We start from the raw sequence: 24,457 nt of genomic DNA on the forward strand, positions 1-24,457 counted from the left end.
TCTATATCCGGAAACAGGTATTCAGAAAACCTATCCCATGAAACCCTCTCTGACACAACCAATGCAGCGCTAACCAGAAAGTCAACGATGGTGAAAACTGCCTGAAATCATCCTCTAATCAGCGCGGTCAACAACAGAAAAATGCGGCCTCTACAGAGGGTCAAAGCTAACCCAAAACAGCTCGGTCAACCCAAATAAACCTTGTTGTAATTTCTGCAGTCAAAAAAGAAAGTCAACGCTACAGAGTGTTGAATTTTCTAAGTCTATCCGTTAGAAAATTAATCTGTATTCTGCTGGTTTATTTCTTCCACTTGTTTAAATTCGAACAAATTATTTAATACATTTAAACACCGAAATAAACACAATATAGTCACAACATCTACAGATCATCAACTGAAAGAAAACAAGCACACAAGTGACACCGTTATTTTTGGACAAATGTCCTCGGAATAACCCAACGCGGGAAAACCAGTGTAGCTATTTAGAGGGTTATATTATTATGCAGTATTTCTGAGTAGAACTGGGTGCCTAACCGGCTCACCCGACAAAGAAAAATACACGACAACAATACCTCTATATCCGGAAATAGGTATTTAGAAAACCTGTCCCACGAAGCCTTCTCCGACACAACTGAAGCTTAGCGCTGGCCCTTCTGGCCTCTGCGTCAACCCCAGGACCCTCTGCGTCAACACTTTGAACCTCTGCGCTGACTCTGCTGGGGTAGCCTGGACTGGCTGCTGCTCTCTCTCTCTCTCTCTTTGCTTCTACGCTGGTCTCCTAGTACTGTCTCTGCCTCTCTGCCTCGTACTCATTGCCCCTCGCTGTTGATCACTAATTCAACTTTGCTTAGCAACCCCGCTCTAGGAAAATGAATGACTGATCACTCTGGTGTATTCTCCAACTGACCCTCAAGCCTCTTCTTATACTTTTCTCGTTGGTCCTTCAACAACCGAGATTAAATCTCTAATCAACAACTAAGATTAGATTTGGCTTGATCCATGACTTTTGGAACCTTCTAACCCAATGTTATATTAATTACCCTTAATATTTTATTTTTCCTAAGTTTAGACTTAGGAACTCCATTAAAAATATTAATTATTTTAATATCTCCCAAATCAGGTACACTCTATCCAAACCATTTATGGGTCTTGGAGATATCATGTGCTTTAGCCTCTCCACCAATTTTCATGGCTAGAGCACATCTGATGCTACCACAAATCAACACAATGAACACGGTCAAACAATCCCCAATCACCTCGAATTTCGTGCCAACGAAAGCTGCCTGAAAAGAGCGAAATTCTGCCCCCAAAACAGAAGTCAATGCATGGTCAAAGTGTCCAAGTCAACGCTGCCCTAAATTTCGGCCTTCAAAACCAGTCCAAAAATCCACCTTCCTTCCACATGTGCGAAGAAGAGAGAGCTTCCAAGTGTACGAACCAATCAAGAGGGGAAAGAGAAGATGATGTGATGAGATGAGTGATGTCCAAATGAGAGAAGGGTCACTCCTATTTATACAATTCATTGACAGTGAGTAGACACATCCATTGGGCATCGTGAACCTACATTTGACTAACGCTGACCTTGACAATTTGTCCATGAGAAAGAATAAATTCAAAATTCGATTTCTGCTTGTCAGAATGAGATGATCTTTGTATCAAAATTGTACCTCTTGCAAAGAGGAATCCAATGCAATAATCATCTCCATCATATGAGCTGTCCTAAGGTGGAATTTGGCCCTAGTTGCCAATTTTAACACTCCCTCTCAACTAGGGAGAATTCCACCCGCCAATTCATCATAATGCCAACCTGTGATCTTGTACCATCCCTGCCATCACTGCCTTGTACTGCTCTGCTCTACTCGTCTCTGCTAAAACATGAAGTAATAATGAAGAAGTGATCGAGTGAGTCATAAGATTGTACCACTCTCCACTGACTAAAGTCAGCCCTTGGTCCCAGATCAAGTTGTTGATCACCATGCATCCTAGTCATAGGGAGTACGACAGTACACGATGCGTCCATCGGTAGTGCTATGGTTCCTAACCATCTTTTCCCAACTCATTGGCCAAATGAGAGGTACTTCCCATGAGTCCTAGACTCTATGGGTAGGATGTGTGCCGTGGCATCAACAGGAGAAGGTGAACCACTCATACAATGCATATGTCAATCGTAGGGGAAGGTGAACCACTCACCCTACACACATGTATCACAGGGGAAGGTGAACCACTCAACCTGTATCTAGCGCACTACAAGGGGAAGGTGAACCACTCACCCTATGGTCGCTCATAGCTAGCTCGAAGAAGTAACCCACGCCCCCTAGGCGCTCCTAGAGATCTGTGTCCAACTCATATGGGACCCTCATAGGAGGGTCGTTCCACGATTCCAAGTCTCTCTTGGAAGGTTAAGAATTTGACCTTACCCAAAGGCTTCGTTAGAATGTCTGCAACTTGCTTGTTCATCTTGATGTGTTGGAGCCTAACTGCTCCCATTGTACCATATCCCGGATAAAGTGGTACTTAATATCAATGTGCTTGGAGCGGTTGTGGAACTCGAGATTCTCTGATAGACGAATCCCACTTTGGTTGTCGCAAAAGATCACGGTAGTATCTAGCACGTGCTTAAATAGCTCACTAAAGAGCTTCCTCAACCAAACTGCTTCACAATTGGCCATACTCGCAGTGATGTATTCGGCCTCGACGATGCTTATAGCAACCTATTTCTGCTTCCTGCTCATCTAAGATATAGAAGCAGACCCAAAGAGAAGCAACACCCAGACGTGCTCTTATGATCCACCACACTGCCACCCCAGTTGGCATCTGTATATCCTTGTATCCTCAAATTCTCGACAGAGTATCTTAGTCCATAGTGGATTGTGCCTCAGAGATATCTCAAGAGATTCTTGGCAGTGATCCAATGAATGTGATGAGGCTCGACCATATAGTGACTTAACGTGTTCACAACGAAGCATATGTTAGGACGATCATTGAACAAGAACATTAGGTCCCCCACAAGTTGACAATACTCGGTAGGATTCGCCAATCCGGGCCTGACAACAGTTCCACATTGCTTCTTAATGTTGAGTTCCATCGGAGTAGTCACAAACTTGTAGTCCACCATCCCACATCTCTCAAGTAGCTTCACAATATATTGTGCTTGAGAAAGCAAAACCTCACCTGGCTATTGGCAGACATCCAACCCTAGGAAATAATGCATCAGTCCCAGGTCCTTCATCAGGAACTCGGAAGCCAACTCCCTCTTGCATTGATGAATAAGAGGGTCATCACCCGTCAGAGAGAGATCATCCACATAAAGGACCAGAATGAGAGGTTTGTCCTTTTCAACCTTGAAGTATAGGTTCTGGTCAGCGTCGCTTCTTGTAATCCCAACTTCATAGGATAGCTATCGATCCTCTCATACCAAGCCCTAGGGGCTTGCTTCAACCCATAAAGGGCTTTCTTCAACCTGCATACATGTGTCTCACGATGTTCAATCATGAACCCGTCGGGTTGTTCCACATATACTTCCTCCTTAAGCAAATCATGCAAGAAGGCAATTTTGACATCCATCTGGTGTAGGTTCCATCCTTGCGAGGCAACAAGGGCTATAATCGGAAGGATGGTGGTATATCGAGCAACTGGGGCAAATATCTCATCGTAGTCTACTCTTTCCTTTTGAGAGAAGCCTTGAGCTACAATATGGCCTTGAATTTCTCAGCAGTCCCATCAGCTCTATGTTTGATCTTGTAGAGCCATTTCGAAGTGACCACTGACTTGTCCTTGGGTCTAGGAACCACATCCCAGACATCATTCCTCATGATCGATTCATATTCCTCATTCATCGTATCCTTCCAGACTTGTTGCTTCACGACTTTTTCTAATGTACAAGGCTCAGATTGTACAATGGTACTCATGGCAGCTAAGTAGCCTTGGTACCTATTTTGCTTCTTGCTTTCACAAAATGTCCCCCTTAGTGCAATATGTTTCTCGGCATTTTCAAGAGTATCTTTGAGCCATAAAGGCCTTTTTTTTTGAAGTAGGAGGGCTCACTAGGAGGTGGATCAATGGGATGCATCAGATCTTCAACATCAGGCATCAGTTCATCAGACGAAGGTTCATCCTGCTTTTCTGCATCAACATCATCATTGTCCTTTCTAGGAATAGGAAGATCTCAAATCTTTCTAAGAGAAAAATCTTCATCGAAAGTGACATCATGACGTAATTCCACTTCTCTTTGACTAGGCACATAGATTCTATATGCCTTCGAAGTTTCACTTTAGCCTACAAACGTTCCTTTCTTCCTAGATGAATCTAGTTTGTTTCTTTTCTCTTTCGGCGCATGAAAGTATACGGGACAACCAAAAATTCGAAAATGAGAAACATCAGGTTTCTTATCGGTGAATACTTCTTCGGGTGCCTTGACGTCCAAAGCTTGATGTGGGCATCAATTTTGGACATACACAATGGTGTTGTCAGCTTTTCCCCATAAGAATTTCGGAAGACCTTGATTATGAAGCATAACACAGGTGGTTTCTATGATAGTACGATTCTTCCTTTCAACAACACCATTTTGTTCAGGAGTATATGCGGTAGTGGTCTCCCTCTTAATGCCAGCTTCTCTACAATAGTCTTTGAATTCATTTGACTCATATTATGTTCCATTATCAGCCCTCAATATTTTGATCTTCTTCCCTGTTTGATTCTCGAACAAGGCTTTGAAGGAGCAAAACCATTTGAATACTTCATCCTTCTTTAAGAAATAGATCCATGTTTTGTAAGAGAAGTCATCCACAAAAATAACATAATACAAATATCCACCAAAGATGTCACGGGCAACATACTTGATAGATCAGAATGGACCAATTGAAAAATATTTGTTATTTGAGTCTCACTTGAGGGGAATGGTCCCCTTGTGTGTTTTCTAGCTTCACATCCCTGACAAACACCTTCATGATTTAAGTTGAATTCGGGCATTCCTGTGACCATCTTCCTTACATCGGGTAAGGCTTTGAAATGAAGGTGAGCAAATCTTCGGTGCCATAATTCAGATTGAAGAGAAGTATCACAAGTCATTGCTCCCAACAAACTTCCTCCAACCTGATAGAGACCTTCAACCTTGAATCCAAGAGTGAATGCATCTCTTGGGTTCCTTTGCCAAACACGAGCCTTCGCATCAACGAATGTCACCTTAAAAGCTTTGTCTTCCATCACAAAAATAGAAACCAAGTTCTTTTTCAGATTAGGTACATATAACACTTCTTGCAAGTGAAGAGTTTGACCTTGATTTAAGTGAAGAGTAACAGTCCCAATTCCTTTCACGGGATGAGTGGCATTCTACCCAAGTATAATCTCCATATTTGTCTTCTTTTCAACCAAGTTTGAGAGAGCTTCTTTGTTATATAAAATTAAATAAATTGTAATTAGTAAGTAATTGAAGGGATCATGCCCGTTCACCAAGAGGCACCCAGGGCTATATTTAAGCCAGGGCCTCCCATAGTGTAATCATCAATCAATAATTAATAATATATATTCTTATTCTGTCAATCAATGAACTGTGTGCTTCATTTGGTATCAGAGTTGTTAAAAACCAATTAGAAGTTGCAATCACAAGTAATGAAAGAATGCCTGATCAAGTGGAAGGACTTACCAGAAGAAGAAGCTTCTTGGGAGACAAGCATTTCGTCAACAACACCCGTCATTACGTATGCTTTGAGGACAAAGCATCTTTTCAAGGGGAAGACAATGTTATATAAAATTAAATAAATTGTAATTAGTAATTAATTAAAGGGCACGATCAAAGATCATGCCCATTCACCAAGAAGCACTTAGGGTTGTATTTAAGCCAGGGCCTCCCACAGTATAATCATCAATCAATAACTAATAATATATATTCTTATTCTTTTAATCAATGAATTTTGTGCTTTATTCTTTGCATCTAGTGAAGTGCCTTGAGGCACCAATATCAATCAACCAATGGTCCAATGTATCCGGAGGAGAGGCAGTGGAGAGAGCAGAAATAAGATAAAATTCTTTTTGCTTTACAACATTAACTTCATCATACCTGGAGTTGCTCGACTTCTTGGGAGGACGACCACTTCCATTTCAAGCAGCGGGAGCATTCCTCTTTCCTTTGTTATTGAACTTGTTGTTCCTTTGATTTCCAATGCCTTCGAAGTTGTTGTTATTGTTGTCATCATCTCTTGGAGTATCCTTCTTGTGAGGACACTCTCTAGCGAAGTGGCCAAACCTGTTACAATTGAAGCATCATCCTTTCCTTCCTTCTTTGAATCCTGGTTTGAAACCTTGTCCTTGATTCCTTGGACCAACATTGTTCCTTCTCTTAGAATGAGCGGAGAAGGTGGTGGGATTTTTTTCCATTTGAGGGCTTGTCTCTTTCTATCATCCTTATTTCTTCTTGAGTGCATCTAGCCAATAGTTCATCGAATTGCGAAATCCTGTCATTGTTGAGAATGGTAGTGTTGAACACATCCCAATCTCTTGTAAAGCCCCCAAGTGCATCAACAGAGAGCTCCTGGTCACCAGTGACTTCACCAATAGATAGGAGATCATTCTTGATCTTGGTAATCCTCATGAAGTAGGATTGGATGGATTCTCTTCTATCCATCTTGATATCTTACAACTTGTTTTTGAGAAAGAGAATTTGATTTGCATTGTTTACTTTGAACATCCCAACCAACTTTTCATACATCTCCTTAGATGTTTCCAAATCAGAAATATAGGCAACCAAAGGCTTATGAATGGAATCAACAATAATCTTCTTAGCTTTTAGCTCATCTTTCTTGTACTTTGTTTGTGCATCAACGGATACATTTGAAGGAGGCTCTGCTATTCTTTCTTTGACATAGTCCATGGCATCATTTTCTTCTAATGTCATTTTCCATGCATGATAGTCGGATTTGTCCTTAAGCTTGTCCTCATATTTGAAGAAAGATGTAGTCGTCATTGGGACTAGTTCCAAGTCCTTGTCCAACATCTTCTCTTGGTGATTGCTTTGCTTCACTCTTGCTTGGGCTTTGTCTTCTCCTGAACTCCGATACGATGTTAATTTAGATAACAATGGTATGTTCTATGCTTAAGCACAATTTACTTCAATGTTCCTTTAGCAGCCCAGTGACAATTTCCAATTATATTTAGTAGCAATCACATTAATTTATAAACATTGATAGTAAATGCAAATAGAACATAAAATCATATGTAGAAGACAAGCCAAGACAAGAGGACACAAGATGTGGTGGATGCCAGGGACAAACCCCAATGTGGGGAAACCATTTGATCAAATCTTCTTATTATTCTTCAATAGTTCAGCAGAGAGAGAGAGAGAGCACAAATATCATAAATACAAGCCCAAAACAGGTCTGCCAAATCAATAGTCAATGCAACCCTAACCAAAAAGTCAACGGTCGTGAAAGTTGCTCGAAATCATCCTCTAATCAGCTCGGTCAATAACAAAAAAATGCGGCCTCCAAAGAGGGTCAAAGTCAACCTAAAACAGCTTGGTCAACCCAAACAAACCTTGTTGTAATTTCTGCAGTCAAACCAGAAAGTCAACACTGTAGTCAACACGGTCAAACAATCCCCAATCACCTCGAATTTCGTGCCAAAGAATGTGGCTTGAAAAGATCGAAATTCTTCCCCCAAAATAGAAGTCAACGCATGGTCAAAGTGCCCAATTCAACGCTGCGCTAATCTCAAAATTTTTTTCCTTTAAAACCAGTGCAAAAATCTGCCTTCCCCACATGCGAAGAAGAGAGAGCCCTCAAGTGTACGGACCAATCAAGAGAGGAGAGAGAAGATGATGTGATGAGATGGGTGATGTCCAAATGAGAGAAGGGTCACTCCTATTTATACAATTCGTTGAGGGTTAGGAGACACATCCATTGGGCTTCATGGGCCTACATTTGACTGAGGTTGGTCTTGATAATTTGACCATGAGAAAGAATAAATTCAAAATTCCATTTCTGCTTGTCAAAATGAGATGATCTTTATATCAAAATTGTACCACTCGGAAAGAGGAATCGAATGCAATAATCATCTCCATCATATGAGCTATCCTAAGGTGGAAGTTGGCCCTAGTTGCCAATTTTAACAAGAAGCCAAGTAGAGAATACCAAGTAGGCGATCTTGTATTGGTAGATAAGGACCCTATCCCCATTGGGATCCGTGGCAAAAGGGGTTGGATGCTTTTACATTGCTAAAATTGATGGTGAACTCTTACCTTCATTGGTAAGGGCGAGCTGCCTCACTTTGTTTGATGGAAACTACTTTATTAATGCATATAGTTAGCCGCATTGCATATTGTGTGAGCATTCTAAACATTGCATTCACATATTTTGGTGTTTAATAGAAATATTTTTGGAAAAATTACATCAGAACAGTTTTTGTCGACGCGTTTCGAACCAACAAGTGTGGTTAATCGTCAGGACAAGTTGAAAAATCAGATTATGGCTGCATGTTAAATAGGGATGGAAGATCTTCCAATGTTAAGTTATGGTATGTTCTATGCTTATAACAATTTACTTCTTTTTCTTATTATATTCCACCAATTAGCAATCACATGTACATAAAGTAAAGTGCAGATAGAACATTAAACGATCGACAGAAAACAAGCCAAGACAAGAGACACAAGATGTGGCGGCTAGCTAGGGACAAACCCCACAATGTGTGGGGAAACCCTTTGATCAAATCTTCTTTTATCTTCAATAATTCAGCAGAGAGAAATAGTACAATAAATCTGATTCATATCAGCAGTAGCAAACCGTAGATCAGTAGCATCAACATTAGCGGCTTCATTATCAAACTAGGGCAGACCATATCTCACAAACCGACAGTCGGATTGACTTCATTCCACCACCAAAAGTTTCGGCTTCCAGAGGAGGTTCAGATGAACCTACAACGCAGTTCAGATGAGGAGATCTTCTAGGCCACGCAAGTCAATCTTTACTTCTGCAGTTGCAGCTTCAGTTTCAGCAGTTTCCGGCTTCAAACTAGGGCAGTCGATATCTTGCAAACCGTTCGTCGGATTGACTTCATTCCACCACCAAAAGTTTCGGCTTCCAGAGGAGGTTCAGATGAACCTACAACGCAGTTCAGATGAGGAGATCTTCTAGGCCACGCAAGTCAATCTTTACTTCTGCAGTTGCAGCTTCAGTTTCAACAGTTTCCGGCTTCAAACTAGGGCATTCGATATTGTGCAAACCGTTCGTCGGATTGACTTCATTCCACCACCAAAAGTTGCGGCTTTCAAAGGAGGTTCAGATGAACCTACAACGCAGTTCCAAAGAGGAGATCTTCTAGGCCACGCAAGTCAATCTTTACTTTTGCAGTTGCAGCTACAAATTCAACAGCTTCCGGCTTCACATGTGTGAGAGAGAGAGACCCATTTTAGCGCAGTAGAGAAGAGACTCATATCTGCGCAGTAGAGAGAGAGAGATGTGATGAGATGAGTGAGTCCAAATGAGGAAAAGTCTTCTTATATTTATACACAACTTTGGTGGGTGAATAGATGCGACTGTTGGGCTTTTGAGCCTACATGAGTTGAAGGTCGGCTTGATAATAATTCCATAATCAAAATAAATTCATATCTCCATGAATACTTATCGGAATCGGATGATCTTTATATCAATCCTACACCTCTCGACGAGAAGAATCTAATAAAAATATTATCAGCCATGAATAAGATGACCCACATGATGTTTTGCCCTGGTTGCCAATTTTAACACTCCCTCTCAACCATGGAGAACTTCATCTGCAATCTGTCTATCGGGCGTTACTATTCATCCATCAAATGCACTGCCCTGTACAGCGTGACCCTTGCCCTGCTCTGCTCTATTTTTCCTATTCTGCTTTGTCTTGTTCTGCGCTGCACTGATCTGTACTGTTTTGTTCTGTTTTGCTCTGCTCTTGCATTGTTCTGTTCTACTCTGCTTTTGTCCGAATTATGAAGAAGAAGAAATGATCGAGGATGTATCATACTGACTCAAAGTCAGTCTCAGAGTATGTACCACTAGTCCCAGACTAGTCTCAACCAACCCAAAGTCAGCGGCATAGTGAGTACAACTCCAATGGTCCCAGACCAATATCATCCTCAACTGACTCAAAGTCAGTCTCAGAGTATGTACCACTGATCCCAGACCAGTCTCAACCGACCCGAAGTCAGCGTCATAGTATGGTACAACTCCTACCACTGGTCCCAGACCAGTATCATTGATCCCAGATCAATGGAGGTCATCCTAGCGTAGGGAGTACGGTAGTTACAACGATGCGTCCATCGATACTACTATGGTCCCTAACTTCATTTCCCTGCTCATTGATCAGATGAGAGGTACTTCCCATGAGTCCCAGACTGCATGGGTAGGATGCCTCGACAGGAGAACTAATCAATCCTGTCCTCACAGGAGAACACATCAATCCTGCTACAATTGCCATGGAGAACACATCAATCCAGGCCTCACAGGAGAACACATCAATCCTGCTACAATTGCCATGGAGAACACATCAATCCAGGCCTCACAGGAGAACACATCAATCCTGCTACAATTGCCATGGAGAACACATCAATCCAGGCCTCACAGGAGAACACATCAATCCTGCTACAATGTCGCCACGGGGTGTATATGTATACCACCAGGGGATAGTGAATAATCCTGTGGTCATATGCTGCTCCAAGAAGCACCCCGCACCCCCCTGAAGCTCTCAGAGCTCAATGCATCATACATGAACCTCATTGGAGGGTCTTTGAACAACTCCAAGTTGTTCACGGAAAGTCAGAAATTTTACTTTCCCAAGGGGTTTTGTCAGAATGTCGGCGACCTGTTCATCTGTACCGATATGATGGAGCCTTATAGCTCCCCGTTGCACCATATCTCAAATATAATGGTATCTGATATCAATATGCTTGGAGTGATCATGGAATACAGGATTCTCTGACAAACGAATCCCACTTTGGTTGTCACAAAGGATCACAGTGGTATCCAATGTGAATCCGAACAACTCACTGAAGAGCTTTCGCAACCAAACTGCCTCACAAGAAGCCATGCTAGCAGCACTATACTCTGCTTCGGCGGTGCTCAAAGCCACCGACTTTTGTTTCCTGCTCATCCAGGATATCGAAGCAGATCCCAAGGAGAAAAAACACCCAGAAGTGCTCTTACGGTCCTCCACATTGCCTGCCCAGTCAGCATCTGTGTATCCAAATAGTCTCACATCTCTTGGCAATGTATCTTAACCCATAAGTGATAGTGCCACAAAGATATCTCAGCAGATTCTTGGCACCAATCCAGTGTATGTGGTGGGGTTCAACCATATGCTGGCTCAACGTGTTGACTGCAAAGCATATATCTGGACGGGAGTTCTCTAAGAACATTAATGCTCCGACGAGTTGCCGATACTCGGTAGCATTTCGTAAAACAGGTCCAGCAGCACTACCGCTTAACTTCTTGAAGTCAAGCTCCATCAGAGTAGTTACAGGCTTGCAGTCCACCATTCTGAATCTTTCCAATATCTTCACCACATATTTTCCTGGAGATAGGAAAATTTCTCTTGGCTTTTGCCACACTTCAAGTCCTAGGAAGTAGTGCATCAGTCCTAGGTCTTTCATTTCAAATTCAGAGGCCAGCTCCCTCTTACATTTGTGAATGAGAGGGTCTGCACCTGTTAGAAAGAGGTCATCCACATACAACACCAGTATGAGAGGCTTGTCATCTTCAACCTTAAGGTAAAGGTTAGGATCGACTTCACTCCTAGTGAATCCCAGCTTCATCAATTAGCTATCGATCCTCTCATACCATGCTCGGGGTGCTTGCTTCAGCCCATAGAGAGCTTTCTTCAACCCGCATACATGAGATTTTCGATCATAAATCTCAAATCCTTCGGGTTGCTCCACGTAGACCTCTTCTTTGATCGAGCCATGCAAGAACGCAGTCTTGACATCCATCTGATGTAGGTTCCATCCTTGTGAAGCGACAAGGGCTATGATCGAGCGGATGGTCGTATATCTGGCAACAGGTGCAAATATCTCATCATAGTCTATACCTTCCTTTTGGGAGAAACCTCGAGCAACAAAACGAGCCTTATACTTTTCCGTGCTTCCATCTGCTGCATGCTTTCTCTTGTAAAGCCATTTGGAAGTAACAACAGTCTTGTCCTGGGGTCTGGGAACTACTTCCCAAACATCATTCTTTATGATAGACTCATATTCTTCGGTCATAGCATCCTTCCATACTTGATGCTTGACGACATCTGAGAATGACGAAGGCTCATTTTGTATGATCGTGCTCATGATGGTCAGGTATCCTTGATACCTATTAGGTTTCTTACTTTCATGAAAGGTTCCTCGGGGTGCAACATGTCCTTCAGCATCATCAAGTAACCCCTTAAGCCATGAAGGCCTCTTCCTATAAGAGGAAGGCTCATATGGAGGAGGATCAATCGGATCCATGGGTTCTTCTACATCAGGCATTGATTCATCATCCTTTTCTTTCGGTTCCCTGGTGTCGGCTTCTTGAGAGCTCCTCAAAGTCGGAAGATTGATCACCTTGCTGAGAGCCATATCTTCGTCAAAGGTGACATCATGACTAATTATGACTTCCCTTTGACTGGCTACATAGATTCTATAGCCTTTAGTATTTTCACCATAGCCCACGAAAATTCCCTTCTTTCTAGATGCTCCCAATTTATTTCTTTTCTCTTTCGGCACATGAAAGTATACAGGGCTTCCAAAAATTTTAAAATGAGAAACATCAGGTTTCTTACCGGTGAATTTTTCTTTAGGAGTCTTGGAACCCAATGCTTGATGAGGGCATCGATTTTGTACATATACGGCAATGTTTGCAGCTTCAGCCCATAGAAACTTAGGAAGACTTTGATCATGTAGCATGGCCCGGACAGCTTCCATAATTGTGCGGTTCTTCCTTCCCACCACACCATTCTACTCAGGAGTATGTGGTGTAGTAGTCTCCCTCTTAATGCCAACCTCAGGTATGCCTGAGTGAACCAATTATAATATATCAGAGGTCTTGCTTTGGCTTGAGGGGAATGGTCCCCTTTTGAGCTTTCCTTTGGCACATCCCGGACATACACCTTCTTTCTCTACTTGGAATTCGGGCATCCTTGTTACCATCTGTCTTACATCGGGTAGAGCTTTGTAATGAAGGTGGGCAAACCTCTGATGCCAAAGTTCGGACTAAAGAGTTGTGTCACAAGACATGACACCTAGCGGACTTCCATCGACCTGATATAATGAATCAACACTAAACCCAAGAGTAAAGGCATCTTTAACATTATTTTTCCATATACATACCTTGCCATTGCTGAAGGTTACCTTGTAGCCTCTGTCTTCCATTGCCAAGATGGACACTAGGTTCCTTTTGAGGTCAGGTGCATTTAATACATCCTGGAATTTCTAGCCTTCTTGAATGCTTGTCCTCTTCCTTGATTCCCAGCTTTCCTCTTACCTTTGCTGTTGAATTTGTCATTCCTTTGATTGCCATCAGAGGGATTTCGATCATCGTCACGGTGAGAGTCCTTTCTATCAGGGCATTCCCTTGCATAGTGACCTGCTTTATTGCAAATGAAACATCGTCGTTTTCTTCCACCCTTAAATCCAGGCTTTTTTTTTAGACCCAAAATTATTTCTTTTCTTAGCATGAGAAGAAAAAGCAGCAGGAGGACCTTTAGGCATGGGCATTTCTTGCACTTCTTCCCTTGTTTCTTCTTGAATGCATCTAGCCATTAATTCCTCGAAACTAGGAATTACATTATTGTTCAGAAGAGTAGTCCTGAACACATACCATTCAGATGGTAATCCTCCGAGAGTTGTGAGTGCCATTTCTCTATCAGTAATGTTTTCCCCAATAGATAGGAGATCGTTCTTGATCTCAGTGATTCTTAAGAAGTATGCTTGCATACTTTCATCTTTACCCTTCTTGATTTCCCTCAACTTATTTCTAAGAAACAAAACTTGATTTGCATCATTAACTTTAAATAAACTCACCAGTCTGTCGTAGATTTCCTAGGAGGTGTCTAGATCAGAGATGTAGGCCACCAAGCGCTTGTCGATAGAGTCCCGGATGATCTTCTTTGTTTTGACTTCTCCATTTTTCCATTTGTTCCAGGCAGCAGCAGATGCATTTGATGAAGGCTCAACAATATTGCCTCTTACATGGAGCAACATTCCTTGATCTTCAAGGGTTAGATCGATAGACATCTTCCATCCGTGATAGTCAACTTTCTCACGGAGCTTGTCTTCGACAGGAAAGAGTGTTGAGGACCCCATAGTTCTTTTAGGATAGCCTTGCCAATCTTCTCTTCGATGATTGCTCTTGCTCTTGCTCGGGCTTTGTCTTCACCTCAGCTTTGATACCATGTTAAGTTATGGTATGTTCTATGCTTATAATAGTATACTTCTTTTTCTTATTATATTCCACCAATTAGCAATCACATGTACATAAAGTAAAGTGCAGATAGAACATTAAACGATCGACACAAAACAAGCCAAGACAAGAGACACAAGATGTGGTGGCTAGCCAGGGACAAACCCCACAATGTGTGGGGAAATCCTTTGATCAAATCTTCTTTTATCTTCAATAATTCAGCAGAGAGAAATAGTACAATAAATCTGATTCATATCAGCAGTAGCAAACCCTAGATCAGTAGCATCAGCATTAGCGACTTCATTATCAAACTAGGGCAGACCATATCTCACAAACCGACAGTCGGATTGACTTCATTCCACCACCAAAAGTTTCGGTTTCCAGAGGAGGTTCAGATGAACCTACAACGCAGTTCAGATGAGGAGATCTTCTAGGCCACGCAAGTCAATCTTTACTTCTGCAGTTGCAGCTTCAGTTTCAGCAGTTTCCGGCTTCAAACTAGGGCAGACCATATCTCACAAACCGACAGTCGGATTGACTTCATTCCACCACCAAAAGTTTCGGCTTCCAGAGGAGGTTCAGATGAACCTACAGCGCAGTTCAGATGAGGAGATCTTCTAGGCCACGCAAGTCAATCTTTACTTCTGCAGTTGCAGCTTCAGTTTCAGCAGTTTCCGGCTTCAAACTAAGGCAGTCGATATCTTGCAAACCGTTCGTCGGATTGACTTCATTGCACCACCAAAATTTTCGGCTTCCAGAGGAGGTTCAGATGAACCTACAACGCAGTTCCAAAGAGGAGATCTTCTAGGCCACGCAAGTCAATCTTTACTTCTGCAGTTGCAACTTCAAATTCAACGACTTCCGGCTTCTCTTGTGTGAGAAAGAGAGACCCATTTCAGCGCAATAGAGAAGAGACTCATATCTGCGCAGTAGAGAGAGAGAGAGAGGTGATGAGATGAGTGAGTCCAAATGAGGAAAAGTCTTCTTATATTTATACACAACGTTGGTGGGTGAATAGATGCGACTGTTGGGCTTCTGAGCCTACATGAGTTGAAAGTCGGCTTGATAATAATTCCATAATCAAAATAAATTCATATCTCCATGAATACTTATCGGAATCGGATGATCTTTATATCAATCCTACACCTCTCGACAAGAGGAATCTAATAAAAATATTATAATCCATGAATAAGATGACCAACATGAAGTTTTGCCCTGGTTGCCAATTTTAACATCCAACGACTAGGCTTGACTGGAAAACGACTATATTAGACTAGTTTCGAGGGCGAGTTCTTTGAGTAGACCTGTGGTGTCGCCATGGGCTCACCCCTGTCCCCTATTGTTGCTAATCTTTTTATGGAAGATTTTGAATCCAAAGCTTTAGCCTCAGCCCGTCTCCTTCCCAAACTCTGGAAAAGATTTGTAGATGACACTAATGTCATCTGGTCTCATGGCCAGGAGGAGTTGGATCTCTTCTTCAAGCATCTCAATAGTCAATCCTCTGCCATTAAGTTCACCATGGAACAAGAGGTCGATGGTTGCCTCCCTTTCCTTGATATTCTTATTTCGAAGAATATTGATGGTTCCCTCTCCCACTAGGTGTTTTGGAAGAAAACTCATACTGAGCAGTATCTTCATGCCAGTTCCCATCATTTCCCTGCTCAAAAGTTGGGCGTTCTCAACACCCTCGCTACTCGTGCCCTGAGAATCTCTGATGAAAAGAGCTTCGATAAAGAGAAATCCCATCTCCTTAATGTCTTTGTTGAAAACGATTATAGTAGACACCTCGGTCAGAAAGCTTTCCTTAAAGCCTACAAGAATTCGGTGGTTAAAAAAGAACCTAAAAATCGAATCCCAGGGGTCCATCTACCTTTTATCCAAGGGACCACTGATAATATTGCTAGGATTCTTAAGAAGCATAATGTTCCCTCGACCTTTAGACCCCTTAAAACCATTTGTAATTCCCTTCGATCAGTGAAAGATCTTGTCAACCCTAAGGACATGAAGGGTGTCTATATTATTCCTTGTTCCTGCAGGACCCCCTACATTGGTGAGACTGGACGCTCTATTAATCAAAGGATTAATGAGCATGCAACTGACCTAAAACATGGGAGAACCAAGTCTTCTGCACTGGCAGAGCATGCAGAGAAGACTAAACATCATGTTTGTATTGAGGAGGCCCGAGTTATTGCTAAGGTTGCGCAGTTTCATCACCGGAAATTTAGGGAAGCCATTGAGATTGAAAAAAGGCCAAGCAATCTCAATAGCGACGACGGTTGGAAGATCAGTAGTTGCTGGATCCTTGCCCTATCTTCCTAGTTATCTCTCCCCCTACGTCGCCCCCCCCCCCTCTATTAATGACTTGAACTAATTTTTTCCCCCAATTAACCTGTCTTCTTTCTCCTTATTTCTTAAATAATTTTTCTTTTGGTCCTCTTTGGGAATCTCCCTCTTTTTCTTTTCCTTATCTTTATAAGATTGTCCTTGTCATGATAAATTGAATGGGTTAATATTACCCATTTTAAGATTATTATTTAGATTTAGGTAGTAAGTTTAAGTTCTCTTTAGATAGCTTAACTAATAAATTTATATTAAGAAGTTTCCCAAAACCATTAATGATAAAAATATTATTATTATTATTATAATAATTTAATAATACTTAGTATTATTATTTTAGTTATTAAGGATAATATTAAATCCATACTAAGAGTTAGAATCCCTAGAGCTATTAATATATAACATATGACTCATTATTATAGTCCCCAAATTTATTATTTTTAACTCAAATATGGTTAATAATTTACTTAACATAACACTCAATAACAACCAAAAAGTATTAAATGACATTATAAAATATTAATATTAAACACTAATACATTGATAATATTATTATAATTATATAATTTGACCTGTCAAATCTAGCCGTTTCTTAGTCAGTTAATGCCTTTGTCCAGTCTAGTCTAATATAGCCGTTTTCTAGTCAAACCTAGCCATTGGAAGATCTATCATCCCTATTTAACATGCAGCCATGATCTGATTTTTCAACTTGTCTTGATGATGAACCACGCTCGTTGGTTTGAAACGCGTCAACAAAATTTTTTATGATGTGATTTTTCCGAAAATATTTCTATAAACTCAAATTATGGATCATAGAAGCTTAAACTCAAATATTTTTGTGTGTAATTGTAAATTAATTTGCATTTAGATGGATTTTATTATCATCATATAAAGCCAGGGTGATAACCAACATCCAGTGTAGATGCTCCCAAACAAGTTGATTTGAATGTGCAAGTAACAAGACTATGAGCCCAAGGATTTGCTGGAGTTCCCATGGAGTCCCCGTTTGAGCATGTGGATCATGCCCTCTACAGTGAGTTCATGTCCTCGAGTTGGAGGTAGATGTTACCCACCAAAATGGGTAATCCCATAGGAGAAAACTTTCTCCTACATTTGACAGCTTATCAGAGAATCAACTAGCCAGTAGCTCTTGATACTCACTATTTGATGATGATATGCCATGTGCCTTTGCTAGCTATATCAACTACATACCTCTCACCATACAACACTTCCACTTGGATGAAGGTGCATTGTTGTTCAAAAGGTACATTGATCATTTTGCAATCGGGTGCCAATGCTTGTTTGTTTTGGGCATTTAGTATGGATAAAGGGGTGATCTGGAAGATTGACTGATCTTGAATCTAAATATGTTCTCGCACCTTATTAGGGGGGGTTAATCTTTAGCCCTAGTCCAATGGGACCTCCCTTGAGGTCTTAGGGTTATAAGAGGGGCACTACATGGAAAACCCAAATTGAGATAGCGTGTTCATTCTCCTCTTCACCATACTTGACACTTTCCATGCCATATTACAAGCTCCTTATACCACATCCATCCTTCGACCTAACTTGTCAATTGGTTCATCGGGATTTGGCACCCTCTCATGTCCACACTCCTTGAGTAGGGCTAGAAACATTGCCCTAGAGGTTGATGCAACTAAAAGAATGAAAAAGCATAATTTGGCGACAATGAAAGAAAAGGAAGAAAATCAAAATGCAAAATATGGCAAGGACATAAAATAGCACATGGGCAAAAGCCTAACATGAGCTCTACCCTCCTCATTTGGCCATCACCCGATTCCCGAGCACATGATGCTCCATTACATCAAAAGGAACCCTTGCATATCCTAATCCTAATGAGCGATGAACTGCCCCATCTTGAGGGGTAATATTAAATGTTACATCATAAAGAGCAAGCTCCAACCCTTGGGTTATGCACCAATAATACAAAGCATTATCAAGAAAAAGTAAAAGGCGCACTAGAGGGGTGGAAAAGGCACGCTGAGCAGGGTAACTCATGCCTCCACGATTTCAACCTCCTTCACATTTAAACACTCTCGATGTGGACTCCCCATCAGTATGTCCCCTTGACCATGGCACTTGGCCATACATTTACGCTAACACCTATTGATTGAGGGGTTGACATCGAAAATGCCACTTCCACTTGAGGGTTGGAAGCCCCTAATAGGTTGACCATTAGCCACCTCTATCAAGGTAGGGAACACCTTTACGGGACTTGGTCTAGTTAGATATCGGAAGGTGATCCAAGTTTGAAGTATTACTATGCCCTTAACATCCAAGTTTTGTCCCCAATTAGATGCTCATATGATCTTAATCTCTAATGGATGATTGCTTTCACTTGAGTTCATGTTGGTCTTGTCAGGTGGTCCACAACATCCAATGCCTTGAGGGCAATCACTCGATAGGGACCCAGGCCTTTCATAGAGATTGATGACTTAGCAGATGTAGCGTTGCCCACTTGCATCAGAGCGTTGGGCCTTATGATGACTTGAGTAGATGTTACATGTTCCAGAGCAACTCGAGGACCCATAATGTTGATCTTCTTTGACCAACACAGAGGATTCTTGATGATTGCACCACTGAACCCAACATGCCCTCAGGTTGGCCTTGACACTACCTGATGGATAGGCAATCATTCAGAGCCCAATTGAGGATGATCTTCCATGAGATGACTAGGGAGGGGTTGTTGCACTTGATGGATCCCTAACGCTGGAGAGAGGAAGCCCTGTGCTGACCATTGGAGACCTATGGAGATGACACAGTGACACCCCAACTAGATTTGGGACCTGGGAGGATGATTTGAGGGGCGCTCCTCAATTGTTGGATGATCCTAGCACACAAACACATTTTCAACCTTCATCCCACCATGACATGGTATTTCGTGCCCAAGAAAGGCATGATGTTAGAGTTTATTGTTGAAGAATCTAGGGCAAGTAGTTGTAGTGTGATTCTTCTTGACTTTTTACAATTTGTGGAGTCTTTTTACAATTTGTCTTGTTAGCTTAATCTTCTTCTTCTTCTTATTAATGCATGTGTGTGTACTTCATCAAACTGCTATCAAAAACATAAGAACAAGAACAAAAGATGTTGGCTCTTTGCCAGGGCCAAAACCTCTCTTCTCTTGAGAGGAAGACCCTTCAGTAAATTTCTCTTATTGAAGCTTCTTATTGATCAATGCCAAACCCTAGACCCTTAACAAGAATATCCTCCAAGCACAAGTCAAGTCCTTCCTCCTTTCTGCACTTTGTTTTTGCCAACACTTTATCCTCCTTCTAGCACTTTGTTCCCCGACACTTCGTCCTCCTTCTTCCGGCACTTCGTTCTTCTTTCAACTGTTCGTAGAACTTGTTGCACTTGCTCTAGAAGAGGCACTTATTCTTGGTCTATGATGAGACTCCTTTGTGATGATCCCTTCCTTCCTCTTGACCAAATGAGCTTCTTCCTTGAGGTGTAGGTATAGACTTAGTATGACTGTCCTGCAACCTTAATTTCTTGCGCGTGTGGGAGGTTTACTTGATGTTATAAGCTCTTTCTCCTTCGCTTGAGGTTCCTTCTTCTTCGCTTGAGTAGGAGGCCTTGTAGGCCTAGTTTTAAGCCTGAACAATGAGAGATGTTTGACTGTGAGTCGCTGCTGTCATAACCGTAGAGACATCCCTCCTTTTCTTGCACGTGTGGCTGTAATCCACTCTAGAAACAGTGCTTTTGACTTCGGTCTAGACTTCTCCTTCTTTGCTGCAATAGAGGCTCCTTACACTTATCTTCTCTTCACCTTTTCTTGGATGCCCTTCTTTGCTGATTTCAGAGTTGAATGCTTGACATTATGAGGGAGTGGAAAACCTCTATATATAGAGGACTGTCCCTCCTTTAGGCCGACTTGACTTATTTGTTTTGGATGGCTTCTTTTGATGGTGGCATTGCTTGGAGGAGACTTGACTTTGCTTGGAGGTGTCTTCTTTGACTCTAATACATAAGTATACCTAGAGTAACATGCCCTTAAGGTCTTGAACATAATTCTTTTGACTCTTTGACTCACCTATAGCACTGATATGTGCTAGACCTATTTCAATGAGCAAGAAACTCATTGACATATATAATAAAAATAATATTTGTTTTCTTGAATAAATACAAATATAAAAAGTACATTTATGAACACCGAACCTAGTTACATTTCCTTCAACACTCCCTCTTAACTAGGGAGGTATTCATACAACATTACAAGGTGTTTGGCTATGTTTAAATCTTGAAGAATTCACATAAGAGAAACTGGATTGGCAATCCATCTGTTATAGCATCATAGTAACCAACATTGTTTCCACAACAAGGCCTTGGCTGACAACTCTATCTCTCCATAGATTAGAGCACAATGTTGGCAAGACCAAAGACTTATAGACACCATAGTGATTGTCTCTCAAGGTACATACGCACCTGGGTGTTCACTGAGTATGACCTTCTAGGACTATTCTTATCTTGGATTCCCAACCCTCAAAGAATATCAGTCCTCTTGCCTACTCTTGTCTTGGATGTCCTACACATCGTCAAAGAGTATCAGATGCCAAATGATTACCCAATCCTCCCATCTTTCTTCCCAAGTGAAGACAAGAATGTTGTGTCTATATCTTCCTCTTAATTGAGGAAGACATGCCCAAGTATCCTTTGACAAGGTACTTGTCCAAGTTCCTTTGTAATTGGGAACTTGTTATAACTCCCTCTTAGCTAGGGACTTGTACATTCATTAGCAACTTCTTCTTCGTGGGTCCTCTAGCTGCTTGATCTCCTCCTTTCCTTTGATGTCATTAAGTCTTTGTTCGAACTTCTTCTTGGTAGTGCACCATCCATTGATCACTTTCCTTCTGGGTTTGTCATGTCATTGCTTCCTTCGTGGAAAGTGGCCTTCTTGACATATATCAGGTTCTCTTGTCATCTGGTTACTCCTTTGTCATCTTGTCTATGCTTCAGACTACTCTTCACATGGATGCTTCGTTGTACTTGCTTGTTCCCATGCTTTGATCTAGTAGCCCTTCATGACTTCATCCTGATATTGCTTCAACATTAAATGGTGCTTTTGCTGGATGGCTTCTTCATCATGACATCTTTGTAGAGTAGAATTAGTTATCTGCACCTTTCATATCTCCAAGGCCTTCATAGGTGTCAAGGGTCCTTTGATCTTTTCCTTCCTTTGTTAGAGTTGTCTTGCCTTCTTTCGGGAGATGTCTTCAATGGATCTTTGTCAGATAGTGATTCTTTGTGACCATGGTGTTCTTCTCATGCTTGATCTATTTCTTCATTTGCTTCTTCTTGGATAGATTGGTCAACCACCTTCTACTCCTTGTGGGAGTACTTCTTTATTGCCTGCGTCTTATTAGCCTAGTCAACATTTCTTCTTGCTTCTTAGTCAAATATCTTATACTCCTTATGTGAGTATTTCCTTTTGTTGACCTTCATTGCATTGTAGTACATGCTTTCGAGCATGTCATTGGTGAAAGAGATTCTTTCATACTTGATCATGTCATAGAACTATTCTCATGACTCAATAATATACATATGATGACATGACTTAACTTTGATGCATACATACCTCATCTTGATTCTCATTTGATCATCTTAGCTTCATTTGGTTGTCCTTGGTGTGGCTCTTCTTGCTTCATCTTAGCTTGCTTGCATATCATCCTTTTCTTGAATCCCCTGAATGGGACTCCCAATGAGACATCTGCTTTTGTTTATAAATCTTCTTTTGGAGATTTCATCAAAGGATCTTGAAGACCCTTACCCTGCAAATGTTTCTTTCTTTTTGATGATGGAGGTCTTCAAAGATTCTTAATCATGATCAATTTTCTTTCATTGTTGATGAGGTCCTATACTAGGTATGCTTCTTCTACATGAATATCTTGAGCTATATCTACCTTGCTCCTATATTCTAGAAGATATTTCTAACCATGCAATTTGTTCTATTTATAAATGCTCCTTATACATGAGTATTTTGAACTCTATGTACATCATGCTTCTAGATTCTAGAAGATATTTCTAGCCATGCAATTTTGTTCTATTCCTACATGCTCGTATATTACTCAAAACTTTGAAAGAAGACTTTAAGTAAAGAAGTAGACTTAGTCATAGTAGAGATCCAGAGGATCTTTCTTCTTTTGCTTCTTTTCTTCTTCTTTCACCTCTTGAGTTATGTGAGCTTCTTCCCTTTTTCTTTTGTTGTTGTTGTCTTTCTTAAGTTTTGGACAATTCCCTTTGTAGTGTCCATATTCTTGGCATCCAAATCATTGGATTTTGGACATATCTTTATTGCTTGTTTTTCATGGACCAAATTTGCCAAATTTTCCCTTTCTCTTGGCCATGGTAGCAAATGCTTGCTCTTTTGATCCCACATCTTCCTTTGCTTTGAGTCTTGTTTCCTCTATCTTGCATAGAGACCACATTTCACTTGGTGGGGTGGCTTCCTTCTTTGCATATATGCTTGATGTGAAGTTGCCCCAATCCTCAGGTAGAGCATTGAGTACTACAGTTGCCATTTCTCTGTCAGACATGACTTCTCCTAGCTCTTGAAGTTGATCCCTCATCTCAGAGATCTTCATGAAGTATGGAGCTATTCCTTCCTTTGATATCTTCATCTTATACAAATCATTTCGAAGAGATATCACTTCTCCAACTGTGCTTACTGAGAATAGCTCTATTAGCTTGTCATAGATTTCTTTTGATGTTTCAAGTTTGGAGACATAAGGAATGAGAGAGTCTTTGGTGGATACTATTAGAATCCTTTGTGCTCTTGTCTCATCCTTATTGTACTTGGCTAAGGCTTGAGTTTGTTCCTTAACAGGGATAGTAATATTCCCTTTGATGTGTGCTAGAAGTTCATTCTCCTTCAGAAGTGAATCAATCCTATTTTTCCATGCATGAAAGGTATTGGTACCTACCAATTTGTTGCTTTCCTTGCAAAAAGACATTGATGTATATTCAGAAGGGGACATATACTTACTTGATATATTTTGAGATGTAGTGGACTTGCTTTCTCCTTGAATACTTGATGGCTTGCCTTCCTTAGATCTTGATGTTCTTCAAGTTGCTTTCTCCAAGTGGACTTGCTTGATGATGAGATTTGCTTGATGACTTGTAGCTTGATGTAGGTCCTTTGATTTTCTATTCTTGTAGGTGCCTTTATGTAAGGCTCTTCTTCTTGCGTTGTAGCCTTCCTTGATGAATGATAGATGGTAGACCTTCTTGTCCTTGATGTGATTGAGACTTATTGGCTTGATGCTTCAACTTTTGTACATTTCCTTTCTTGATGAGTGTTCTTGAGATGCCCTTTCCTTGATGTGTCACCTTACCTCTGATACCATGTTGAAGAATATAGGGCAATTAGTTGTAGTGTGATTCTTCTTGACTTGATAACAATTTGTGGAGTCTTTTTACAATTTGTCTTTTTAGCTTAATCTTCTTCTTCTTATTATTAATGCATGTGTGTGTACTTCATCAAATTGCCATAAAAAACATAAGAACAAGAACACGAGATGTTGGCTCTCTGCCAGGGCCAAAACCTCTTTTCTCTTGAGTGAAAATCCCTTCAGTGAATTTCTCTTATTGAAACTTCTTATTGATTAATGCCAAACCCTAGACCCTTAACAAGAATATCCTCCAAGCACAAGTCCTTCCTCCTTTCTGCACTATGTTTTTCCCAACACTTTATCCTCCTCCTTCTGGCACTTCGTTCCCCGG

At 41.1% G+C, this 24,457-nt stretch overlaps 1 protein-coding gene across 2 annotated transcripts in view; it reads left to right on the forward strand.

Annotated features, from left to right (window-relative positions):
• Positions 1–24,457, forward strand: part of LOC149235930 (uncharacterized) — a 239,745-nt gene that overhangs the window by 80,816 nt on the left and 134,472 nt on the right. The gene's annotated exons all lie outside the window — the stretch shown is intronic.

Source organism: Pinus tabuliformis, chromosome 8 (genome assembly GCF_031772625.1).
Source record: "Pinus tabuliformis cultivar Carrire ecotype Pingquan chromosome 8, CPIR1, whole genome shotgun sequence".
Taxonomy (NCBI): domain Eukaryota; kingdom Viridiplantae; phylum Streptophyta; class Pinopsida; order Pinales; family Pinaceae; genus Pinus; species Pinus tabuliformis.